The 17,993-nt window shown below is 36.3% G+C and overlaps 1 long non-coding RNA gene across 1 annotated transcript in view; it reads left to right on the top strand.

Moving 5' to 3' along the window:
- The first annotated feature begins 1,109 nt into the window (after positions 1 to 1,109).
- The window catches only part of LOC123611850 (uncharacterized), a 43,288-nt gene continuing 26,404 nt past the window's right edge, over positions 1,110 to 17,993 (top strand). The window contains exons 1-2 of the long non-coding RNA XR_006718947.2: positions 1,110 to 1,232; positions 12,200 to 12,389. This is a non-coding gene — a long non-coding RNA (uncharacterized LOC123611850). The remainder of the gene's footprint in view (positions 1,233 to 12,199; positions 12,390 to 17,993) is intronic.

Below are 17,993 nucleotides of genomic sequence, written 5' to 3'. Positions count from 1 at the left end.
AGTGTGATGGCCACAGAAATAAGACACAGAACCTCTCTTTCTGGCCCTGCTTTAAAGAATTTCTGTCAGAAATCCAGCCAGATGCTGTGTATCTCCTTCCAGAGTGCAATTCTGGGGCTAACTAACAGTGAGCTGCCCTTAGATCCCATGCTTCTAATCAATGTCAGGGAGAGGATGCTAAGAAGGCAGCCCTCCCAGAGGAATCAGTGCTTAATGGAACTCTGACAGGCTTTTAATGCTCTTTTCTAAAGGCTCATCTCTTGCTTCATTGTCACAGTTTGTTGGTGAGTTTGATGGCTGATGTCACAGATAAGTGTAACTAAAACCTTGTTGGTATCTTACTTACTCAGGGGAAAAAAAAAAACAGGAACAAGACATTCTTTAAACCAGACAACATTCATGGAGTGGCTGATTTAAGTTTAGCGCCATGTATTTAAGATAATGAGTGACTGTTGCTAAGAAACTATACTCAGATCTTTTGAACACCCCTGCCGGCCGCTGATACACAACGTCATGTGAGAATTTTGGGGGGTGGGGTGGGTTTACATGTCATTTTTAAGCACTGTAGTGGCTATTGACACTCAGAATATTTATGTACTTGTATGGAATACAGAAGTCTGTATACAAATAAACAACTGAATAAAATCTACTACGTACCTATTTTTATAGGTCCCGTTGCTGTTTGTGACCCTCTGGAGTCGGTCCCCAACGAACGTCCTTCTGTCTGGTGTCGCTTGCGCCGACAGAACAAGACGAAGTTTTGTTCAGAAGCAAAGGAAAGGTAAGCTTATTCTTTGATAAAAGACTCGGAGAGGTGAGAGCTCTGGGCTCCAAAGCATGGGCCCTCCTGACAGGCTGTGGGTGGTGCTGCCCGGCACGCATCTCGCCTTCTGGGGCGAAGGTGGCGTTCTGGCGCGAAGGTGGCGTTCTGGCGCGAAGGTGGCGTTCTGGCGCGAAGGTGGCGTTCTCGCGCGAAGGTGGAGTTCTCGCGAGGCTGGCAAAGCCGGTGCCGCTCAGGCTCCAGAGCGCTGGGCTCGCGCGGCTTCTCTCCACACGGCCCGCCGCCATCTTGAGTTGTGTCCTGGGCGGCACACGCACACGCCCCTGAGCTGAGGTGTTGGCGCAGCGGTTTTGCACTAGGAGCTGGGGTCTGAAGGGCCAGGCGTGAGGTCTCTGCATGCAGCCCCCTATGAGCAAGTGAAACTAGAGAAAGCACAAAGGAGAAAAAAAAGGTTAGACTTTGTTTTATTACCCGGATTCTCTTTTTACGTCCTGGGAATTGTTCATGGGCTTTGCCGTGAGTAATAAATAATGCCTGGTTTTGAGGACAACAGAACCAAGAAACAGCTTGAGTATCCCAAGGGACAAAATGTGACTGAGCAATATTAAAATCAAAAAGGTGAAAGACCCTGTGTGCTGATGTTTTAAAAAATAGCTGACATTTGAAGAAAGCCAGGTCTTCTCGTGATTACTTGTATAAAAGAGGAAACCTTACAGTGGTGCCCACTAAAGGGAACTTTTATTTTTTTAAACAATTAGGTGCCTAGATTTTTGCCTTGGGCCTGTATATTTAGATGCTCACATTGTCATCACAGAATTGCCTAAAACCAGATGAACAGGATGAAAAAGGAGCCTGGAAAATTAAATGCAAATATCTAGGGTAATCCAGCTTTACAGTTGTTCATTTTTAACTTCTGCGTTCCTTAAATTAGTTCTTCTCTGTCACAGTTGAAACAGTCCTATAGTCCTAAAGATTCATTCTGCTTCAGTGAAAAGGCTAGTCATACTGTAAAATTGCTTATAATTGTAATTAGATAGGCAAGGAAGTCTTGTACATGCACATTTACTGTGCATATTAACTGATCATTTAACGTGTATCGATCTTCAAGATTAGGATTTACATATATCAATCTGACAGTCTGGATCCACTTCAGCCAGAAGATACCTGCATATTTTGCATGAACACTTCTTTACCTGGGCTCATGCCTACCCTATAAAACCTTTTTCCTTTCACTTTCTTTTATTTCTTTTCTATGAGATTAAAACCTTGTGAGGCTTGAAGCACATACATAGGTGTCCCATAGAAGAAAAAGAATACAGTATTACGGAACAAAAAGCATGGCTAAGTATTTATCTAGAAATAAAAAGAAATGACAAACTACAGATTCTAAAATGTTGAAAAATATCAGGATCACGTAATCTAGAAAACTCCGGTGTTGTTATTTAACTTCCATGTAACAATCTGATACTGTTAGCGATTGTGTCCCTTTGGTTGCCTTTAATTTGGAACCGTTCCTCAGTCTATCCTTGTCTTTCACGGCCTGAACAATTTTGAGGAGTCTAGCTGTTTTGTAAACCCTCAGCCTTATTTGTTTGGCAATTTATTTTAAATGATCAGAACGCTTCTTGATTGTGACACTTCTGAAGTCTCCTAGTTGAGAAACGTCTTTGTTTTTTTCCCACCCTCTTATTGTTGCTACAATATTTGCCACCTTGGATGAGAGAACACAAGCAGAGTATCTAGCACAGAATTTGGCATAGAGATGTTACTCAATGAAGAGTAAGTCTCTCCATTTCTAAATTCCTTCAGTGTGTTGCTAAATTTCTTTAATAGTCATAGATTTGGTTCAGTTTGGCTACTTCTTGCATCACTGCAGAGGAATTATTATTGCTGAAGGAAGCTTCTGATGCCCTCTCAAAGTCTAGATTGAAAAATATTGTTCTCATTCTTGAACTCTTTGTCAGCTGAAAGACTTCACGGTGTTCTCAGGCCTTTGATCCTGTAAGAATATATACAGTCAGTATCCTATAAGATCTTACCTGGTTTTGGTATTTCCCCCTCATGCTCTTTTCTCCATGTGTCCTATAGGCATTTTCTTTCCCCCATTTTCTAACAACATGCTCTGTTATGGACTGAAAGTTTGTGTCCCCTCGAAATCCGTATGTTGAATCACCAGCTCCCCATGTAATGGTATTAGGCTGAGGGGCCTTTGAAAAGTATTTAGGTTTAGATGAGATCATGTAGGGAGAACCCCATCATGGAATTTGTGCCCTTATAAGGAAAGGAAGAGAGCTTCCTTTCTTCACCATGTGAGAATACAGTGAGAAGGTGACCTTCTGTAAGCCAGGAGGAGGGCCTTCACCAAGAACTGAACCTCTCGGTGCCTTGATCTTGGACTTCCCAACCTCCAGAACTATGAGAAATAAATATCTGTCATTTAAGTCACCCAGCCTAGAGTATTTTGTCATAGCAGTCTGAGCTAAGACACTTTATAATATTTTCAATTATTATTAATTTGTCTTCTTTTAACCCTGTGTTCTATCTCCAACCATTTAATTCAGTCTGTAGAAATAGAGATTTTAGTCTTCTCTCTACTTGGTTTTTCTTTTTCTTTTTTTTTCTCTACTTATTCTAATTCTGTTCATCCATCTGGCCAGCAGTTTGGGAATCCCATTTTATATTTTTCTATATATTTCCTACATTGATGTCTCTCTTGTTAATTATTGTATGTCAACATTGTCTTCACTTTCTCTATGACCTACACTCCCATCCATACACTTACACTCAGCAGCAATGCTGCCATGTTCCCAGTGTGGAGACATTCCTCCTTAACTCATTTCATGTCTTCCAGCCCACATGAATTTGTTAACAACTGCTTTGAATGCATACCAAGGGACAATAATTACTTGGGTAAAGTACCAAAGATGTGTCAGATTAGACTTGCTACCGATTTGCTACTTTACTCTTAGCACACACGTGGGTATCTTTAACTTTCTCTGAGCTAACCTATGTATGTATCAAAGGCCTACTTATTTATATACTATCTTGTTCCAAAGATAACATAAAGGGGATTTACAATTTACAATAATACAGAAGATTTTCAATAGCATAAGTCAAAAATAGATGAGACAGGGAAAAAATACGAAAAAGCAAAGGCAGAAACATAAAATGAAACCTAAAATGAAGCTAATACAAAAAAATCATAAAACACATCACCTCATAATCTAATTATGATGTTCTTGGTGATTAAAGTTATTTCTCTTTATGGTAACTTAAATGGTCTTTAGATTTCTCTTTGGAAGTGTATTCTTTTAATATATTCCTTTTATTCATACTATAAGTGTGACACTAGCAGCAAGTGCAGGTTGGCTGCTTTTACCTTTCAAGTGGTTCCCCCAACTGTTTCCTTGAGGTTGACCCTGGGAGTGAAAGAGGACAAACTTTTTGAGAGGAAATTCCTGAGATGCGTGTCTCATTCCCCTGGGATAAAGTGGGTGCTGAGTTAATGCAAAGGGAGATGATATACTGTAAATACTTGGGTCTTCACTTTTCTTTCTCTGTGCAATCAGAGATGCAACATCTGCAGGAGAGTAAAACTGTTATGGCAGAAATGCGACAAGAAAGATCCAGTCAATGTTTTGTTTCATAATTCCAAAAAGTCTCTGAAAGTCAGATCAGTACAGTCATCCTGAAAGTCAAAACTTTTTTCCAGCTTTATTGAGATATTATTGACATATTACATATAAGTTTAAGGTATACAACCATGATGATTTGATACACGTATATGTTGCAAAATGATTACCACAATAAGGTCAGTTATCACTCCGTCCCCTCGCATAATTACTTTAAAAGTTTTTGTGGTGGTAACATTTCAGATCTACCCCCTTAACTTTCAATATATAATACAGTATTGGTAATTCTAGTCACCATGTGGTACATTAGATCCCCAGAACTTACGCATCTTATAGCTGGAAGTTTGTACCCTTTGACCAGCATTTCCCCCAGCTCCTGCAACCATCATTCTAAACTCCATTTCTGTGAGTTTGACTTTGTTTAGATATCATATATAGGTGAGAACATAAAATATTTGTCTTTCTCTCTCTGACTTATTTCACTTAGCATAAAGCTTTCAAGGTCCATTCATGTTGTTGCAAAAGGCAGAATTTCCGTCTTTCTTATGGCTGAATAGTATTCTATTGTATATGTCACCTCACCACATTTTCTTTATCCATTCATCCCTCCATGGACACTTAAGATTGTTTACGTATCTTGGCTGAAGCTGCATAGTAAATGATTTTTTTTAATTGAAAAAAGTTGTCTTTTCTTTTTTTAAAAAAAAAAAGTAGTTTCATTTTGTTAATATTGTTGGGATAACTTTCTAGGGCTAAGATAGAGTCTCACCTATCTAGGATGCCATGTCAGCAAACTGAAATTTTGCTGACTTCTGTGTCCCTGTAAATGTTCTTTTTTTTTTTTAATTGAAGGATAGTCAGTTATAATGTGTCAATTTCTGGTGTATAGCATAATGTTTCAGTCATACATATACATACATATTTGTTTTCATATTCTTTTTCATTATAGGTTATTACAGGATATTGAATATAGTTCCCTGTGATATAAAGAAAAAAATTGTTTTTTAAATCTATTTTACATATAGTAGTTAGTATTTGCACATCTTGAACTCCCCATTTATCCCTTCCCACCCCCAAAACCATACATTTGAGTACTATATCTACGAGTCTGTGAAAGTCAAAACTTTTGACTAAGGCAAGTATTTGATTAGAGGAAATAATGCCCTGGAAATAAGGAAGTCAGAGTACTGATAGATTGGAAATTAGTATAGAAAAAGACCAGGACCACAGTGACCCCAAAGAGAGTAGGGGAGCGCCATCTAGCCTGGGAGGAAGCAAGAAGGAGTGCATGGTCAGTAGGACCGGCAATAAGACTACTGAAAGTGAACGACTGTGTAGATGGACAGAGTTAGCACTGAGAGGTTTCTCTGCACACTTTTTCTCAAATCAGAGAATTAAGCAAAGTTAAGATGTCTGTAGACTGTCCAGGGTCATGGAAGCTAGTACTGTATTCTGCCTGTTCTGAGGCACCACGATAGCTGTTCTGGTTGCAGCCAGTGGACTGTCATCAAGAGCCACCTGCCTGTTGTTTATGAATTGTTCATTAGAGTGTTGCCTACCTAAATTTTAAGAATTGCTGAGCACGATTCAAATCACCCTATGTGGCTATCTAATTTTGAAAGGCTCAGGAAATATATAAATCTACAAAACAGGAAACAATGTTGTTTTTTTTTTTCACAGAGAGGAATAAAGGAAATCCACCAGTTTCTATGGGAATGAATTGTGCTGAAAACATCACTCTATGTGTAGCCCAGTTTCAAAGAGCGAAAATCTGTTTCATGCCAATACACTATTACAGTTGCTGTGAGGGCTAATACAAAGTAGTTTCCATGACATCTGCCCATAATTTAAGTAAAAATATTTGTAGGCAATGTTAGGGATTCATTGCTTAGATACACTCCAGAGGAGGTCTCTGCCCTTGTGGAGCTTACAGTCTGGTTCAGAAGGCACGTATTAAACTAATAATCACATTGGTGAACATATAATTTACACCTGCATAAGTGCTTCAGAGGAAAGTCATGTTGTCCTCTTAAAGTGTATGTTAAAGTGCTAGCTTAGAATGAAGGCTCAAGAGATATTTTTCCTTATGCCAAGAGGAGTTAGGGTTAACTGGGAATAGGGGCATTGGAGGGGACAGGAGTGGGTTTGGGGAAGGGATGAGTGTTCCAAGCTGCAGAGGAGGCCTGAGCAAAGGTCCTGAAGTGAATAGAAAGTATTGAATTTAAGACTCTGAAAGAAACTAGAGTGTTTCAAGCTAAGATAATGAGGAAGTGATGGTAAGTCTTGAGAATTTGACAGGCAACAGAGAATGCAAGGCCTTGCACGCCAAGTTAAGGATTTTGGTCTTTATCCCAAAAGTGGTGTGAAGCTGTTGATGGTTTTCTAACTCCAAGGTGACATGATTATATCTGCATTTTGAAAATATCATTCTGCATCTTATAATTTGTGGAAAACAAAGCAGTGAGTGAGGCAAAAATGGATGGAGGGAGATGAATTAGGAGTCTGGAGAAAGATTCTTGGTGAGAGATGATGGTAGCTTTGGCTAAAGAGGTACTCATGACAACAGACTGATAGGTACTAGGAGACACCTTCATTATTTGACCAGTCATCTTAAGACACTTTTTAGATATCCAAGATATAAATATTTGGACATATGAATCTGGAACCCAGAGGAGAGGTTTGGAATGAAGATAGGCATTTTAAAGTCATAGTACAGAGGGGAAATGAAGCAGGGACATGGAAGCATTTGCCTATGGAAAGAGTGACAAGTACAGAAAGAGGAGGCGAGAGCCTCAGGAATTCTAACCTTGATTGTAAAACTTGTCTGTTTAGGGGGAATAAAACCAGGTATCCATGAAATGCCACCACTCATTAATGCTTTATTGTTTACAAGTCGTTAACGAATTCTTTCCTATGTTCTATAAAGAAGGGTTAACAAAGGAGACTAACATCAAGTAGGTAGAAAAGAAGTGAAGAAGCATGAAGGAATTTGGTAAAGAAGTAGAGGCAAGAAAGGCTGCATCAAGAAGTTGGAGCTGTCAAGCAGCACCAACACGTCTGTCGTGTACAAGGAAGTTGACATTCACCTCCAGCCCATTTAACTAAACATGCACACTAGTATGTAAGATTGAAGACAAGAATGATTTAAAATGTTTTATTCACTTGGGTATCTCCCGATCCTAAATCATTGCCTGGCACTTAGTAGATAATAATAAGACTTGTTGAATGAATTAAAAATATAATCTTGTTGACTATTAAAATAAAACAATTAGCACAATAATGTGTGATTTCAAGACAAGTCAGCTGTGATATTCAAACACTTTTCTGTGTCCCATTCTACTATATGGTGACTTACATGGTTAAAAAAGAGAGACAAAAAAGTAGAGCAGTTTAAAACACTTTGGTTATAAAATAGTTTACTTGGAACTATTGCGTAAAAATATCACATATTCAAGTCATAATGCTTTCTTCCTTAATCCACCCTATTTTCATGGAGATATACACATTTATTAATAAAACTCAATTTATCTGCCCTAATGTTAATAGCCTATCAGAATAAAATGGCCAGTTCCTATAAAATGGAATTTAAAATGAAATGCCAGATGAATAATTACTATGTTAAAATTTTTGTCTGTTTTGTGGGTTATTAAAAAATAAAATGGAAAATAAAACCCTTTTACTTATAGTTAAAAATAGATTATTAACAGCTAATTTTGCAGAAGTCCATTAAAATAGTTAATTCTATTTCAGGAATTATATAAATAAAGATGAACAGTTATTGAAGCCCCATAATTTTTAGGTGACATAAACACTTTTAAAATTTCATAATAATATAATAGCAAGCAAATTACTGAGAATGTTAATTAATCTATATAATAAGAAAAAAAGAGTGGGTACACATTAATTCAACCATAAAATTGTTTCTCTTTACGGTGTTTACTGTCTTAAAGTCATATTTAAAGTAATTCATATACATTTGAGAATTAATGCCAATAATTTTTAAAATAAACTGTCCAGACGCTTGTACAATGAAGAAATAACTGCTTTTTAAGGTACTAGTCTCTTTGAAAGGCTATCAACTTCTTCAAAATATGCTGCTCCTGCATTTAAAATCTTTTTGGAAAAGGAAACAAGAATAAATTAAATACATGTAGTTATGCATAAATGTATTTATGGAATAGTGTTCTAAACATTTTAAATGTTTTCTCTGAAATTATATTCAAAGCCTCTGTCATAGTCTTTTAAAAATAGATTCAAAGATGGTAAAAATTATCATCCTGAATTTTAGAAATAATGGAGTTTCTACATAGTAAGCTTGATTGACATTTTGATCTTGTGAAATGAATTATGCATAAAGATCATCATTAATGCAGAGGAAATAAACTCTTTTGGCTTCACTTGTGATTTTAAAGCATATATCCTTTCAGGCATCAGACAACTTCAATTTTTCTCCTTGGATTTTGACATAGATTTTTGCATAAGTCCAGATACCTATGTTTTCATCCTGACAACTGTTTTCTTCAGAAATGCTTTGCTTTACTTCTCTTAAAGGAGGATGAATGTTTATCACTCAAAATGTGAAGCATGATGTTCTGTAGAAATACTCTACAAGCTCATGATGTTTTCAGAACTAGTCTGTTTATCTAAATTCAAATGTTAACCATTGTTCGCATGGCCTATTATCTTACTCAAGAGTGGACAGCTGACGTTCCCAGGATTTCCAATATCAGCGCTAGGGTTAACTTGTAGGCTGTTTTTTACACCATATGGACGGTCTTCTCTATAATTTTTAATCCTTTTGTGCTGGTGAAAACTTTTATTCTTGATATTATTTTATAGACATCTTTTAATACAAGTTAGTTGTCTTACATGAAGCTTTTATTACAGTTATACAAATGGCAAAACCATTCCCTTCATGATGAACAGCATCCTTTTCTCATAACTATTACTGTAAGAATAAGTGTTTAAACCAGAGCGTTGTGCTGAACTATGAAGTGTGCATTTGTAATCATTCAGTGATCATACCTCAAATTCTTTATCCAAAAGTTCAGCATCCTTACTTTTTACTCATATAACAAATATGCTCACTCTGTGCTAGCTCAAAATATGAATATTTAACAAATGGTTAGTAGATTTCACTCAAAGACATTTAATGAATCATTTTCAAATTGGAGAGAGGCTGCCACCATGAGCTTTGTGTTTACATGTATCTTGTTCAACACCTTTAATCAATAGTTTGGGTTAATAATTTATTTTATTTATTATGCTGGTTATAGATTTAACAAGATAAAATCAAATAAATTTGGGTTAAAAAAAAAAAAAACCTGCCTATGGAAGATGAGACAGCTGGATTTTAGCAGCAGAGAATATTTTAAAAGTCTTTGGAATTCTAGTTTGCAGAAATCTTAAAATTAGTCAATAATGGTACATGGTTTCTAAAAATATACACATTTATGTTATATTTTGAGCACAAGAGAAGACAGTCTTATTATATTTTATCCCAGAATAACCAGGGGCATTAGAGTGACAACATTAAGAAGAATAAAACAATAGTTTTGTAAAGAAAATTTAATCACTTGAAGGAGTGTTTGAAATAGGTGGCCTTTAAAGTCTTATCAAATACTTTTAACAGCATTTATAATGAAATTATAACACTGCCTACAAATAAAGTGTCTGAGAAGTTTATAAACTTTCTCTTTAACCTTCACTATAGCCTGAAAGAAAGCATTATTATTTTTACACATGAGAGTACTGAGGATAAGAAAAGGTAGCAAATTATGCAAGGGCCTATGGCATGTGGAAAGAGTTGGGTTTATAACCTTGGTTACGCTTTAACTATTGCACAATATTATAAAATCAGAGGGTTGGGAATTATCTTGGAGATCGTATCCTAAACCATGCCAGCTCTGATATCTGAAGACTCGCATATAGCATCACCATTCACTGACTGGCTTATCTGTATTTTAATACCTTTAAGCTCACTCACTTGTTCTTGAGTTAATCTCATTCCATTTGGAGTAGGTCTGGCTGTTAAAAAGTACCCTCTAATGTGAGCTGGAATTTGCTGTCCCATTTGACCCAATCCAGAACTATGTGCTTTTCATCCTTGTCTGCTATGGTCTCTTCCTTGAAGGTGGTTATATTTAAATTGGAGAAGTACAACATGGAGACAAAGCCCAACAATATCCAAGTACTTTTCTGCAATAGGATGATACCTTCAAAACAGCTCTTTTTCCAAAATAAATCATAATTTAGAACCACAGGACTCACACACTCATTATTACTTGGTCTGCTCTGGCAAACAGCTTTGTAAAATAAGAGATTACAGTGACTGGCATATCACAGTTCAACAAACAAACTAACTAACAAACATTCTTTCAGAATCAAGGCTCAATTGGCAAGAGAGTAAAAAGTATAGAGTAGAAGTCACTAAAACTGGTCTAGACAGAATTCTCACCACCTCCAGGGAAGTAAATTAGCAAATGTAATCTATCTCACAGAAATCTAGGGCATATCTCTGGGGGAAGAGAACCATAAGCTCTAGGTGGAACCTCAGCTGCTAGGGTTGGCCAGATCAATCCGTAGACAACAAGCATATCCCTAAAATAGGCAGAGGAAAATACAGCAGACCTGATAACAGAAAGGCATGTGTTAAACAAGGAGAGATTTTGCAGCAGGCACTGGGGCGAGCTTTCAAGACAGTAGTTAGTTCCTGGGGCCAGATTTCACTCTGTGGGTACCAATTAGAAACAAAGCAGACATGGGCAAATAAAAGGTATCTGATTATTGAGTTACAGTTCATCTCAATATATCAGTCAATTATTTACAACCAGATGGAAAGTTACAAAGCATGTGTGGAGTGCCCACATTGAGACAGCTTAGTCATATGTGTATCTGTGTGTGCGTGTGTGTAGTGACATATTATTTTTTCTCCATTATTTTATGGAACTAAGTTGCTAAAGAACTAAGGAGACAAATTTTAGTTTTTTAGAAAGAAATATATCTTTGTGTGTCTGTGGTCTAAAATGGCAATTAAGCAAGCTACCTATGTATAAGAACATTCACAATATTTATAAGTTATGAGATACCATATGCACAAAAAGGGGTACTGCAATCTGAAATACAATAATAATTGCTGAGTTATATATACTTCATGCCCAAATGTGCCTAATATTTTTTATACTATCATTTGAGCACCAGTTGACCCAGAGATATGCTTCCCATTTTGGCTTTAGAATATCACTTAAGACAATAAGAGTTGAATACAAGTAAAATAACATTTAAGTCAAATTATTGTATATATTTACTCAAAAGAATATAATGAATCCTTAGAAAACACAACTATGATGGCTAAAGGTGAAATACAGTATACATATAGGACTTCAAAAGATCAAAATGAGAGCTACTGTTCCATCACTGTTATATGATGCTGTTATAGGTAATAAAGAGGAACTAAAGTGATTTTCTTCATTTCTTTTTTAGTTCTTCTAGCCTCTAATTTTATGAGTTCCTAGCAAACTATAGAGTCTTCTGGGAAAATACTTCATTTTAATGGAAATATGAAAATGAAATGAAAGCAAAGTTCTAAACAGTTTTATGTAACACACACACACACAGACTGAGCAATATCTCATAATTCTCCATTTTCTAGCAATCAATTTTAGACTTTTTTTAACCTAAGATTTCAGGTTCAGATTCTCAAAGGATATGTTTCTCAACTTTTCTATTTATCATTTTCTTAAAAAGAATTTTAAGGTAACTTTATCATTACGCTTTTATATTTTAGGAAAAAAATAAAGAATGGTATACATTCAAACCTCTGTGCCGTAATAAAGAAATACACCGAGTCACAATAACTGGAAAGGACTACTGAGAGTGTTGGAGAGCTCAGATAAAGTTTATAATGGGAACCATGAAAAGGATTGGAAAGCTGTCATCGTTTGCTAATACATTCTGCAATGACTGCTTAAAAGCAAGTAAGTTTTTTTTTTTTCTTAAATCATATCTCCATGTCACTCCTGTTACATCATTCTAGCTACCCTCTGTGGTTGTGCTTATTCTTACGATTGAATTGTATTTGCTTTCATTTTATGGAAGTATGACAGCTCTGGGGGAAAAAATACCAAGAATTCTAACAGTAGCAATCATGCAACAGGAAAAAGAAAGAAATTAGTACTTCAACTTCATTTTGTTTTGACTCTATATTTTGGAAATAGGTTCCTGCAACTTGAAAGCAGTTATGCTGCAGGGCAGAATCAATTCACTTTATAAATTATATTTAGTTATTAGCCTTCCCTGTTAGTTGGGAGGATAATGCACAATGTTGGCATTGGTTTTCTGTCTGAATTTAAATTTTCCAGAGAGGAAGAAAACCACATAATCTGCTTTCTCATCCTCTGTGATTAACGTCTGGAACAAGAGGCGTGAGGGAACTGAGTAATGCTGTGCCCACCAAGCTGTGGTGGACATCCGCTTCAAAGTAGGTAGTAACTTTGCAACCAGATCTCTGTAGGCATCACTTGTGTGCAGTGGTGCAGAGGGAAAATATGGGGAATATGAAAAAGAGAGATGATTAATGCAATGTGCGTTTCATATTCCATGCAAATTTAATAATGTGTATTGATAATATTTTGGCAATAAAGCCATTTAATGATCATTAAACAGAATTGCCATTCCATATTAACAGCAGACTATGTTATAACACATTGGCTAACTCCTCGTGAATTCAACATAAATTAAATAGCAGATTTTATGTGAATAGCTAAAGAGGAAGATCCCTTCAGTTTATTTCCTTAAGAAAATAAACATCCTTAGGGAAAATTGGCTTTCAGATTATAATTAGAGAACAAAACAGAAAGCTGCTTTTTTTGATGTTCAAAATTATTGTTCAGGAATGGTAAAAGAAAATGAATATTGTTCCACTGTGATGTTTTTTCAGGAAAATACTTGTTAAATGTAGGATTCAAATTTGCAACCGACAAATGTATTTGCTGTCAAAGTCATTAAAGATTCTCCAAGACACTTAAATTTAGAGATTGTTGGTAATGGAGGGAGCTGGGCAGTGGAGGAGAGGACATTGATTCCAGTGCTGGCATGTCCCTGCGGTCCTCCTCACACTGCCCAGGCACAGTTTAGACATGCTCTGCATTGGTGGGATTAAATGACTGTGGTTCTGCCGAGTAAGTGTGGAGACCCCTCATCTGTCTCTGTGCTTCTGCAAAGGTCAGAAGACTTCTGGACCTGGGCACAGATACTCCTTTGCATCCCAGTACATGTTCAAATGTATTAAATTATATTTGATATTTTGAATTGTAATGACATGTGCTTGACTGAAGGGAAATTCAAGAGGCTCTAAGGCCAAGTTATTCAAAAGGAGTTTGACTCTGAACAGTATATATGTATATATATAGAGAGAGAGAGAGACAGAGAGAGAGAGAGGGAAATTGTTAAAAACTTTGCTTCTGTCGTGTGAGGTTTTTGGTGATTTTAACATTATTTCTCATATTTATGTACTTAATATTCTTTCTTATATTTTTCAATATTGTTTACATTTCTATGTGACTTCAAATGAGAAAAACCATGTTGGGGGAAAAAGAATTATTACAGTTGAAATGGTTATATGGGATATGAAGACAAAGAAAAATTAAAGACAGGGAAAACTTTAATGGCATGAAATATGTTGAATATTTGCAGCATAAGAAGTTTTTAGTTATAATGGAGCAATCACATTATAGAGCCTCCTTTCCGTTTAATAGGAAATAATTGTAGTGGATATCAGATAATTATGCAGATGAAGAGGTTTTGTTTTATGAACCCATCAGCTCAGATTTGTTTAAATAAAAAATAACATTCTATTTCTAAAGTGTGTCTATGTAAGATTGAAACATAATAAAGATGGTTATATGAATCTATAATTAATGCCATATTCATAATTTTTAATATTCCTAGTTCAAAATAATCTTGTTATGCCACACATGAAGTAAGGAAATACTACAATACTTTGCAAATTACTCATGGATTTGAACATGTCTGTGCAATTTTGTGAATATCATAGTTTAAACAACCAGACCACGAGGAACTTCTGAGAATTACTCAGTTTTTCCCTCCCCCTTTACTAGGGGAGGAGAGTAACAAAAATCTTACTGATCCTTTTAAAATACTATAATGTTCTTTCAAAGCTCCTTCTAAAATCCATGTCTGTCAGCCCTTCCACATTTCCTTGCCTTGCTTTCCCCAGAGTCTTCTCATAGATTAACCCAACATGGATGTTCCTAGATTTCTATCCAGCTATTAAATTAATACCTGTCGAGACACTAATGTACTAATACTATCAGCTTTCCCTCCACTGTCCCCCTTTCAAACTTATTAATGTATATGTTTAAGTGAGATTTCCTGGTTTCTAGATCTGCATTTATTATATCTTTCTCTGAGGAGAATATAAATGTATTGAATCAATATGTTGTACACCTTAAACTTACATAGTATTGTATGTCAAATATATCTCAATTTTTAAGACATCCAATTTTAACTTTAAATACGAGCAGCTGATGTATAGCAATTGTATTAAAAGTGAAGGCAAAATATGTCACCTTTTAATTCTAAAATAATATACATAGATTGTGCTCACATACAAAACCAGTTTTCTCATACAAAAATGACTGGACATTCTACTGAATCTTTTACCCTGGGGAAGTATTTCCTTATACTTTTGTCTAATTTAAGATAATATTCTTACAGTCTTACCACTGTAGAAATAAATAAAACAGCAAATTAGCACCTCTGTCTAAAAATGCCCTATTTTCTTCTAAACAATCTATTTTTCTTTAATGATTGGACCCTTTTTGGGAACTAGTATTTTGATTTCTTTCCTCTAAACCATAGTTCCCTTGTTCATTCAAGAATACATTATACCAGCTGCTCTCCCTTCTGAGATGCACTGCATTCTGTCTATGGAATGCGTATCTTTCTAAATAAACTTGCTTTCACTCAAAAAGGAAAAAGAATACGTTATACCAAGATACACGAAGCCCCCAGAAGGAGCTCTAATTTTAGAACATTTACCTGATTTTGTCTAAATCCTGGAGGACAAAAGACAATAGATCACCTATTCTAATTTAGTGATTCTCACTGCTAATCTGAGGATCAGGACTAAAATGAATTTATATGTAAAAGGTTTGTTAAAATTATCAGTACTTGAGCCACATCCTTGTAAACTCTTATTTCCTGTTAGGGGTGGAGAATCTGTTTTTTTAAAAGCTTTCCTGGGCTGATACTTAATGCACAATCAGTCTTGGGACCCACTAGCCGTTTTCGAACATTAGGGCTTCTTTAGAAGCAAGAGTAAGAACTAGAAAAATCTTGGTAAGTAGATTTGCATTAGTTTATAGAATCAAGGGGATGCAGAAAAATCTTTGTATGTCAATTTGCATCAGTTTATAGAATCAAGGGGATGCAGAAAAATCTTGGTATGTCGATTTGCATCAGCTTATAGGATCAAAGGAGAGCCTCAACTGTGATAACAATTTAGATGAGATAACCTGTTAGAGACAGTAAAGAGACCTAAGCTTCCTCAGCTCCAGAAGGAAAAGGGGAAGATGGACTCTTGCTGAGAAGCTTGGGCAAGTATAAAATGAAGTGGAGAAAGGTAGATGCTTTCTTAGCTTATCTCCTGATAGAAGGATGTAAAATAGAACAATATATTTAGACTACAATTTTAGAAATTTAGGGTGATGAGGCAATTTTAACCCCGTGCCAATACTCCCTAAAAATAAACAATATCCTGAAATAGCTACGTAATTTATGCAAAACATACTTATGTCTTATTTTGGCATGAATTATTTAGATGATCACTGTAATGCTCTACTTCTGTGTAGCCTAAAATTAAGTGTGGTTTCAATCTTAGGCTAAAGATTAGGGAATTACTCTTGCTGCCAAAACAAATGGCTTTGTCCTGTATGCCGCTCCCACCCACTCATCCTCCCCCCAGACTCATTATGTCCAAAATTATATTTTAAGGATACTATTAGGATCTTTCTACCCAAAATGCCTTCTTCATCATTGGAGAATGATTAGAATTTAATGTCAGGCAGGATAACATTTCTTTCCTCAGACAATTTCCATACTACAATCAAGCAGAGAAGACCAGGGGTTTCCATTTTGCTAACATGTTTAACTAGACATACTATACCTTTCTATTGTAAAATACCTAAAATACTGGATAAAAACACTGAAAAGCAAATATTATAAATGTAGAGCTGAACTTTTAGTAAAGTAAAGGAAATTTCTATGGTTCAGATTGATGATGAGATGGAATATTAGAGTGGTAAATTTACAAGCTGATGCTGCAGCTTTACCGTCTGGGAATAAGGGAACATAATTTAGTAGTTTGGTTCTAGTGTTCATATCAGAATAGAAAATGAAGTAGGGATCCTGGTAATGAGTTGCAACGGACTCTTCCCTGTAAAGTTGGGGTCCACAGAATGATCAGTATTCAGTGAAGTGATGGAACTAAAAAACAATCTTCCCACTGGCACAGTAAGATAATCTAAAAACTTTTGTGCTGTGACTTGGCCTCTGGATGGAGAGTAAAAAATAGCCCCTTTAGAATTTGAAACCATATGTGTAGCAGATGCCACTGAGGCCCCAAATATATATCATCATCATATGCTTCTGGTCCATCTTCAGTTTCTGCTCCAGTGGTGGTGGACAGTCTCCATAAACTTAGCAGACTTCCCATCTCAAGTTACTGCCCTCCACCCTGAACCTTTTTTCTGAAGCCCATTAACACCTGCTGGACAATCCTCAGTGAATGGAAGATGGGAGCCAGGAAAAACATTTTTCAACTCCATCCCTTCAAAAGTAAGATTCTGAGGAACATCCTACATTGTGTTGCAGGAAACCTCCAGGAAGGTTGAGCCCCACTTGCCTCCAAGCATGACTCTAGCTCGGGAGCATGCCCTTTATTGGCATTACATCCTTCCCTGCCTTACTGTCTTCACTTTCTCATTCTGACTTCTTGGGATCACCCCCCCCCCCACCAACAGTGACACTTATACACAAGTCATTGATTGTATCAAGTAATGCTTTCAGAGGAATAGCAACTAAGACAATGGATGGCTGACCTCATGTAAATTTGGGATTCAAATTTATAGAACCCATGTGATCTAGGAATCCTCAAGCTAGAAGTACCAATGCCAAATTTACTCAGATCAGTGAGTCCCAGCACTCACCCGACAGAAACAAATGCAAACTCTGGTGGTAAATTCTCAAACCAAACCATCTGGTGTCATTGCAGATCAAGCCCCTCTGAAATGAGTTCAAAATACAAAAATTGTAAAGCGTGAGAAGAAATAATCCATTCGAAGCAGTATGAAGAACTAAAGATTGTGTTCTTTAACTGTTGCCTAGTAGCTTAAACTACGTAAATCATATTATCTCATAGTTTCTATGGGTCACAAACTCAGTGTACAGAGCAGGTGGTTTGCTCTGCTTCCACATTGTTTGTAGTATCAGCTGGAAGACTTGAGGGCTGACTAGGTAGACTAGCCGAAGACTTGTGTCTTAGTCTGTTCTGGCTACTG

Source organism: Camelus bactrianus, chromosome 6, assembly GCF_048773025.1.
Source record: "Camelus bactrianus isolate YW-2024 breed Bactrian camel chromosome 6, ASM4877302v1, whole genome shotgun sequence".
NCBI lineage: Eukaryota > Metazoa > Chordata > Mammalia > Artiodactyla > Camelidae > Camelus > Camelus bactrianus.
Note: the sequence above shows the minus strand (reverse complement) of the source record. Positions and strands in the feature narration are given on the sequence as shown.